Raw genomic sequence first — 10,031 nt, 5'->3', positions numbered from 1 at the left:
TGGGCCTCCTGTATGCAGTCCCCTCTAGCACGGATGCGCAATGACAGCATGGTTAACTACAATTAAACGAGAGGTGCGGAATAGCGCCTTTTATGAGTCTACAACCCTCCTCCCTTCGTAATGGGCCTCTTTCCCATGTGCGTTTACAATTTTCTTTAACACTGGTAAACAATCGAAAAAAGCTGGCCAAAAATTATTCTTTTCACTTTTAAATTTGGAAAGAACGATTAGATTTTCTAAGAATAGAATAATCAGTTACCACGACACGAAAATAATTTTATTTTTAAGTAATTTTTTGAACCAGGAGACTTTTAAATCTGTCAATTTAATATAAAATAATCTAGAAAGAAATTTCTATTTTTTTTAATGACTGAAGTTTTTTGCTACTGTTGCGTTATATTTTAAAATCCCTAAATTCAAATCATTCCATAGTAAAAATTAATATTTTTAGAATCTATAATAGTGAAATTTTACTTCTAAATATAATTTTTATTACTTTTAATTAAACATTTAACATCAAAGAAATTCATGACGTTATTGTTAATGGAATTGGGAAATCGTTGTCTTCAAAACGTAAATTGGCCTTACAATATCTTCAACATAAGTTAAACTTGGATAAAGACGTGAAAACAAAGAAAATGTTAAAGAATGTCATGAACAAATAATTTTTCAATAGGTATTTTCAGTAATTGGAAGAATGCAAGAGAACTAGCGACAGCTTTAAAATAAAATTTCGATGTTGGCTAAAGAGGATATTCCGTTCCCAACAGACACGCATAAATCTCTTCTTGAGACTCCTTGCTCAGGTTGGTAGCTGTATTGTTCAGCGTATTCGTATTGACTTAACCACACGCAAAAAATGTTGCCCTTAGCTAAAATGGGAGATCTTTTCCGAAGGCTTCTCCTTTCTTCGAATCCTCTTATATCAATAGATATGCACGTGGAAATAAAAGTTAAAAGAAATGATGCAAAGAATATATGAAACTTACTTTTACTGAAGGAGCATACTTCTGCTGAGGACAGTGACGGCTGTGAATCCGATGAGAACTGGTAGTGGGCTAGTAAATTTTTCATTATGTTCTCTTATGTTTTATATATTTATGTTAATTTATTGTGGTCCATAAATAATTTTATGTGTTGTGTTTTTGATTACATTTTTTTCAAAATATAAATTGTTAGCTAGGTGATTTCTTATGTGTTCTTTCAGAAAAAATGTTGACACAAAGTTCAACTGTTAATAGACAAAATCATTAATAATCTTTTAAAAATTTATTTGATGTATTATTTATGAACTTTTTATTTAAATTATTTGATTTAATGCTAAACTACTTACTTTCTTATTGCTAACTATTACTTTCAATGAAATGTTTCATCCCTGCTGAAGCGGTCCGAATAGTCGATTTTTTTCAATCTCCGCGACTTTGTTAAAAAACTCTCCGGTTCAATTTTACGGCAAAATGTCGTTAGATTCATGTAATATAGGCAAAACAAAAATAGTTGAAGTGATTTAAACGAGCTACTTATAAAAATATGGAAGATATGATTTTTGGCCAGCTTTTTTCGAGTTCAGCCCACTGTGCGGCGTCTCTGATGAAGCGGTACCGCAGGTCAATGGGCTTGGTCCTTTTGTGAGGTACTGGATTCTCGGCTAGTTGAATAGCTCCACTGGGTGCTTTCCATTCATTGACACACGTCGACACAAGTCGACTTGCGTCGCGGTTTTTGTGTTCCATTCAGTGTGTGTCGCCGACTGTTGAGACACAAGTCAACAAACGGTAACGTACAGGAATAGGAGAGTTATAAACAAATGCCGCGAGCTGACACAAGTCGACGCGTGAGTCGCATGAATGGAAAGCACCCACTGTCGTCGCCATGCTTGGCCGCCTAGTCTGCCATCTCGTTGAACCCCAGCTCCTTCAGGAATTTCCTTAAGTAGATGCCTCCTTGGCTACGTCTGACAACGCCATGTACTCCGTCTCTGTCGATGACAAAACCATGGTCCTATGTTTTCTGGACTCGCAGCTAATGGCTGCTTCTCCCGGCGAGAATGCATATCGGGTGAAAGATCGAAGATGGCGATCTAAGCTGCATCCGGACCAATCAGCATCCACAAAGGCTCTCAGCGGCTGGTGAGGCTGTCTAAATGAGAGACAAAAATTAGGATTGCCATGTAATTATCGTAAAACTCTTTTTGCTTACCCCTAATTCTGTTCTTTAAAACAGTCACCGAATTGGCTTAGTAGCCTAACTGCGTGGGTAATATCGGGTCTCGTCCCAACATCAAGGTACAGTGGCGGAAAAATTGACGCAAAGCTCATTGGCGTCAGAGATCGGCCAGTTCAGGAACTGCCTGAAGATGTCCGTCTTCCTAAGTTTTTTCCTCGTAATCCTCTCATACAACCGGGAATTTTAAAAGCTACATATCCCTCATGCCGGGGAAATAATCATACCCAACGCATTTTGGCAACACGCAAAAGATCCAGCTAGGAATTCTTCCCCATATTCTCCGAAGTATGCTTCGCCCACGTCTCACCTAGAATGGAGTATACTCTCGCCGGGAAATCCGTGAACACAGCCGATTGAGACTGCCTTAGGATACAATCGTTCCGGTGGTGAAGTGGTTAAATTTACAAACGATTTGTTCGGACCGGAACATCCTTATGTTTTGGAATTCTTTTAAGTTGAATTTCCCTTCTTTCATTTTTCCCGCCTGCCTTGGTTTTTGTGTCTTTTGTTCCTCTTCGCCTCTAGAGAGCTCTAGAAGCCCAGGAAGAATTCGTGCATGCCTTGCACCAGCGCATTCGTTCGCCTGTGTCAAGGCGAAGAGGAATGTTTTGTTTTTTATCTCGCCGAAGCTCGGGCGAGGAACAACTCGTCGATGGCAAGACGGACAACACACAGATAGGGTGCAGAGTTTGGCGGAAGCCAAGGTTTGGCGGGAATTTCCTTCCTTATTTTCTTTTCCACCCCCTTCACTTCTTCCTTTTTTTCAGTATATTCAAGATTTAGTTTCCAGTACCTCATTCTTTCTTTTCTTTATTATTTTTATTTCGTTGCAAACGTAAGGCTAAGCTCCGGCCCTGCATTACTTGTATTTCGGGCGGGACACAACGGCCTAGTGACGCGACATTTTTTGGTGCCGAAACCCGACACATTAGGAAATCATTAGGCTTCATTTTATTTTCATTTATTTCGATCGTTCAACGCAATCATGCCAGAAAGTGAAATAACCACGAGACAGAATTTTGAATCGCGTCTATCCTTTCTGCGATTCAAACGGGACCAGTCTAAGGCCACTCCTTCGGTAGCGTATGATTTGGCACGTTCAGTTGAGTGAATACCAGGGGCGAGTCCGAGAACGCCCTAATTTTGGCGCATTTTCTGTCAGGTGTTTTAGTCTAAAGGAGGTTTATCGTAGCTTCTTAGATGAAAATCCGGCAATCTTTGAGCACTGCAATAATTGCAATCGCACGGACGTGTATAAGATAGATTCCGTTTTGGCAAGGGGTTCGAGGAGAAGTATTATTTTATTTTGTCTGTTTTTGATGAATTGAGGGCGTCCACGAGTGATGTGGACGGGGAAGCCCCTGTGCCATTTCAAAAATATAAGCTCCCAGCCATTGATGCTCCGAAGTTTTCGGAGTTGCTTTCTGAATGGTCAGCTTTTCGTGATATATTTAAATCGGTGGTACATTACCGGAATGATATATCCGCAATTGAAAAGTTTTCCCATCTTAAATCATCTCTGCAAAGCATTGGCAATAATTGCTTCTGTTCCTTTTGGCGAAGTTCATTATCCATCCGCCTGGAGAGAATTAAACGATTTTTATGATAATCCTCGCATTCTTGGGTTTTCATTTTTAGACAAAATGCTGTCGTTTCCGGAAATTTCTAATAATCAAGCAGAGTTACAGCAATTCGTGATAACGTTTGCAGAAATGTATGCAGCCTTAGGGACCTTGAATATTCCAGATTTGGGAGAATTTATTTTATTCCGCTTGGCCGCTCGAGTTTTGAATCGAGCAGTTATCTATTATCTCATCCTCGGCTGTAAGGCGATTGTCCTTACCCGTATATGCTTACGAGGGCGAGCTATTTGGATTAGCTCATGATCCACTGCAGCAGCCCAATGGTCAAGTTTTATGCTCTTTGTCTCCAAGACATATGTCAACCTCAGTACTCACTACGAAGTCGGTGGTAGTATCAGAGGTCCTAAATGAACTTCCTACAGCTCCTCTCCCGCACTATATTTTCAAAAAGTTTTCTCATTTGCGTCTCGCAGATCCTGAGTTCGATAGTCCGGCCCCTGTGGAAATGTTATTGGGCATGGATTTACTTCATAGGATTCTTCTTGGTGAGCGCCAATAATTGTCTAACGCAAATGTGATAGCTATGAATTATGTGTTCGGTTTGGTTATAGTGGGAATTGATCCAAATATTGCCCCCCAGCCTCCTTTTCACGTAATTTCGCTGGCTATTTGTAAGAGGCAGACTGTCAAGGAGACAGTGTCTCCTAGGTGGTCCTTATTTTTCGATTTTTCGAATTTCTTTCGGGACACCCCCTCATTTTATACCAAATGGTGTAAAAACATATCCTGCAAAATATTATTGCAATTGGATAACAGGAAAACGTGCTGCATCGCACTCGAATTTGAGAAATTTTGGTATTTTCGGCTGTTTTTCGGATATGAATGGTGATAGGAAGGCGCTGGTATTTTTCAACTCATTTTATATGGTAACTAACGTTACACTGGACATTTGGAATGCTGCTCCTAAAATATTTTCCAATTGTGACCAATGGTTCCCGAGATACGGCCACAAGAGTGAGCGCACCCCACCCCAGGCAGACATTTTTGGTGGCACGCGGGTTGCATACGCTCAACATTTGTTGCTCATTCTCACTCATCGTAAAACCATAAAATTCTTTAGATAAACTTTAAAATTCGTCAATATAACCTTTAATGCTATATTTATCACTCTTCATTGCCAAAACGGGCTATTATTTGGACTTGGTGATTTATTTTTCATAGGTTTTGAAATATGAAGTTAGTTTTGAACTATGAAACCAGAGGAACATTAGTGTCCGACGACTTCCCGATCTTCGCGTCGAAAACACTTTTTGAAACCAGCTTGTATATGTAGTGCCGGCATGGTAGAATTTGGAAATGTAAATTATGAACTTTTCCCTCTCCGAGATTTCCCACTATCGGGCAATGATGTACCTGATATTCTAAATGGCTTTATAATATGACGATTTATAACCAAGTATTGAAGTGTTATGTATAAAATTTTGGCCTCATAAAAATGTTCATACTGGAAAGGGCTTTTTACTTCAAATTGAACCATTTAATCTTCCATGTTGGAAAAAAAGGCATTCCCTAGTGGTTTATTTGGTGAATTTTACTATCCCTTGGCCCAGATGGTCGTTATGGGAAAGTAAAACACCCACCAAAGGTGAGACAATAATTGAGGAACAATAGCGGATTGTTTCCAAGTATTGCACTCTCGGACCGCATGCTACAATCCTTGTTTTAAATGGAAATCCGTAATAATAGGGTAGTTTCCTTCATCAAAGAATACGAGAGGCATTGATTGCGATTCGTTACCCACCATTAATGTATTCATAATAGACAAATTTTTTAGTTTTAGAAATACCGGTTTAGACGAATGGCAATGGTCAATTTTATCGCCATTTAAAAATCTAAAAGCGTGAAATACGTATTCCAGGAGTAATAATCTTTCGATTTAGGCAATAAAAAAATAATAGGAAACCACCCTATTGAATACTTAAAAATTCAGTGTTGAGAAATAATATTGCCATATGACAAAAAGTAGAATAATTTAATCCTATACACGGATTTTTTTTCAATTCATTTGTTGCTCAGGATACAATGAAATCTGTGCCAAATACGCACTATCTATGTCACTCAAAGCCTTTAGTCTCCGATTTATGGGTTCCATTTTTCACCGTAAACCACGAAAAAGACCTTTGCATATACAAGTTAAAGTCATTGAAAGCGTGAGGGCAATCGCGATATATAGAAGGGACGCGGTCACTGAAAGACGAAGGTTGCGATAGTGGTTCGGATGTTGACTAGAATGATACTGCGTTTGAAGAAAATCATTCAAAATAAGAATTGATATAAGCTTTTTCTTGTAAGTGCATACTGCTCCACGCGATCATCTAATGCATTGCAAACACAGAATGTATGAGATTTTTCGCACTAGCTTTAATTTGCATAATTGAGTTGCCGAGCGAGACTGGCGCGCCTATTGGTCATTAGTATGATGCGTCGAAGAAGAAGTACGGCGAGTACAGTCTTGTCCAGTATCGCGGTCCTATGCACTTCTTACGTTTGTGTTTCGTAATTCCGTTTCAAGCCGGTTTTTTACTATTCTTTCGGCTAATCCGAACAATCAAGTATTTCGAATAGGGTTCCGTTCTAATTGGTTCGGATTAACGGAACTCATAACAGTACATAACGGTGCGATATCACAATCCTTTAAAAAAACAGTGAAATGGATAAATAACATTCACTCCTGTACTTTCAGGCCCAATTTAAATCTCTTATCGGTGAAACTAACGTAATTAATGATTTTGATTCCCAGACAAGGACTTAAATGACATTATGACATATGACAATATATCTCTCGCATGATTAGCAACAAGTTCAATTAAAAGGTACCCATAACACTGAACTTTTAATCCGAAATCGGTCACTCTAAAATGAAAATACTCGGAATACTAAAAATTACAATTTATTATTTAATTAAAATTTAAATTTTTAGACACAGACACCTGAGCAAAGGTTGAATCATGGAAGGTACGCAGGTCCGCACCAATGAAACGGGCAATTCAAATCGCACACAGAAAAACTGAGTTACATTTGGAACACGGAATAGCATAAAAACTCGTTTATTGGGCAGACCCAACTCCAATTGGGGTAGGGTTCGCACGATATTAACAAGGCCTCTCATAGGGTATTGACAATCCAAAGTAGTCGTTCCATAATACTGCGAATACTCAAAAAATTGCTGCTGACCTCTAAAAAGGTCAACATTAGAGCGTAAATTCATCGAAAGAGTGTAAATAATTAAAAAATTAAAAATGACCATCGAGGGCTGATAACCAGTGTTTGCTGAAGGTAGGTATCATTAGCATCTGTTTCATGATCAACAACATTATTAATTCGAAAATAAATTATTTGAAGCTAAATGTCTTCAGAAAATTATTGAATGCATTTGAAGTAAACTATGTTGGATGGCCTGTAATGATTGAGGTCAACGGAAGATTCTAGGACAACGGAAACCAACAAATAGTAGGACCCATAATCTTAACACACGAATTCCTGAATCACTCCAATGCGGATTCAGAAGCATTTATGATTAAACACCAGTCGTCATCATCATCATCACTGATCAACAATCCTAAGATTGGTTTGACGCAGCTCTCCACTCAATAGGGTGGTTTCCTATTATTTTTTTATTGTCTAAATCGAAAGATTATTACTCCTGGATAACGTATTTCACGCTTTTAGATTTTTAAATGACGATATCTATTTTTCGCGATTAAATGAAAATTGAAAATTTTCAAGCGCGCGAAAACGCGACGGCTAACTATGAATGCTGGGAAAACTCCGTGTGACGTCGTTCTGGTTCCCGCTGCCGCAAGTGAGGTGACCTTGGGGCGAGGCTTTGAGCGCTGATACGACGCACGATGCTAGCAGGTAGCAGAGTACCTTGCTAGCTAGTAGCGCTTGGCTTAAATAAGGATTAATAATACCTTATCAAACGAAGGAAACTTTCCGACCTTAGACAGTTTTAATAGGTGATTTTTAAGACATGTTTCCCTGATCTCTGTGCCTCATGCATGCATTGGTAATCTCAGACGATGTAAAACTCCTATCTACTCGTATAGAAACTAGGCCCCTGTGACGTCACATGGAGTGGCATCGCATGGACGCCAATCTGGCCTTTTTCAAATGAGGATAAAATTGACCATTGCCATTCGTCTAAACCGGTATTTCTGAAACCAAATAATTTGTATATTATGAATACACTAATGGTGGGTAACGAATCGCAATCAATGGCTTTCGTTTTCTTTGATGAAGGAAACTACCCTATTTTCCTATCAGCTCGTCTTTTCACATCTATGTATTTCTTCTCTTTCTCTTCTGTTTTTACCAGTTCCATTTATTTTGTTCGAGGTCTTCTTTTACCATTTCTTTGTTTTCCGTCATCCACTTCTCCCTCGACGATTGTCTTCATGTCTCAAGATGTGGCCTGTACAGTTCTTCCGCCCTCTTATTAGCGTTATCATGAAGCTTCTCTTCTCTCTTACTTTTATTAGGATTTCCCCATTACTAGCTCAGTCGATCCATGTGATCCTCATCATTCTTCTGTAGCACCACATTTCGCACGCCTCTATCCTTGCTTTTTTCGCTGCTGTCATTGTCCATGCCTCACTTTCATGAATATTGTTTAAATTTCAATGAAATCACTTTTATGCATCGCAAAAAAAACATATTTTAAAATAATTATCGTTCGACGTCACCCCATCTGACTCATTGCCTCTCTGCAAATCACTTAAAATCAGCAGATTTTCGCCTCACTTGACCGACCCCTTTTTTTGCAACTTCTGATGTAATTAAATTGTATGGTTCATATATTAAAATGAGTCTTCGAAAGATACCTTAATTATTTAACACTCTTGAGGATTTTTTGCACGTTGCTTTTGGAATTTCGTCATGACTATATTCCTGGCCTCCGATGCTTCCTCCGTTAAACCTCCAATTGGAAGAAAGGATTCTTTGGCAATTGCTGTTCCATGTATCAGTACTTTATGTACCATGGGAGGCATGTAGACCAACCATAAAGCTCGATGTACAGCTCAGCTATTTCCATGCAATATTGGCTGAAGGCTTCATTAAACAGCTCGAAGCCGCAGGATAGGGATTTTAATATCACTGAAATCCGATAGATAAGTCTTTCATCGATCGTGTAAATTGCAAATCGCACTATCAATTACATTTTATGCATCTAAAGCATATCTTCGTAGATTGTCTATGGAAACAGGTCTAACACTTCTTATTTATTATAATTGTATACTTATACGTAATTTTATTTTGTCTGAAATAAAATCCTGAATTAAAACACCGCCTTTAAAAGTTCGATGATTGAGATTAATTGATGATTATATTTACAAACTGCATATATTCGCAAATTGTGCATGTTCGTCAATTGCACACACAAGATGTGAGTGGGATATATGGGTTTACTTCTGGAGGGAATTTCAATTCCTTATGCAACCAGCTTTTGAGCGTCTCTTTTAAATGCTCATTTTTTCTCGAGCTTTGATTCCACTTTCTCAGGTATTTCGGGGAAAAAATTCTTCGCGTCAAGCGCGTCAGAATATTTTTGGCATACTTGATTTCATTCAGTCGAAATCTTGTTACCAAATATTTCACGATGTATTCCTTCTTCTTCGCTAAAAAATATTCTTTTCTCTAAGTTCAACAGATTCAGGCATTATATGATGAAAGTTCAACACGTTAAATAAAGCTGGCAGCTGGCACAATATTATTCTTATCCCTCTGTGTATTTATTTTACACCGCAAGGAACGTAACATTTGCGGCACTAATAATTCAAATTTAACAGGTGTATTTACGACTGAAACGATGAATGTGATTTCAAAGAGTTATCCATTTTAACCGATAAAAAATCAGAAATTATGAGTTTAAACTGAATAAAAGATATTCAAGCTTATATAGACTTACCTCTGAGTTTCCGGCGTATTCTGAAATTTGAATGCCAAGGCAAACCAATTGCTTCAATTATCGGGATAGGAGAAGCTTCTCGAGTTGGCAGAGTTAGACAGTTCGGAGCACAGCACTTTTTCATTAAACAAATCATTAAATAAAATTGAGTTGGAAATATTCACCACATCCATGCAATAGTCATGGTGAGTGAGCTTATCCTAATTCCCTTATTATATAAGAAAAAATGCAATATCAAGATGCACGCACCCTTG

Source organism: Ischnura elegans, chromosome X, assembly GCF_921293095.1.
Source record: "Ischnura elegans chromosome X, ioIscEleg1.1, whole genome shotgun sequence".
Classification (NCBI taxonomy): domain Eukaryota; kingdom Metazoa; phylum Arthropoda; class Insecta; order Odonata; family Coenagrionidae; genus Ischnura; species Ischnura elegans.
The sequence above is the reverse complement of the archived record's forward strand: the minus strand, read 5'-3'. Positions refer to the sequence as shown.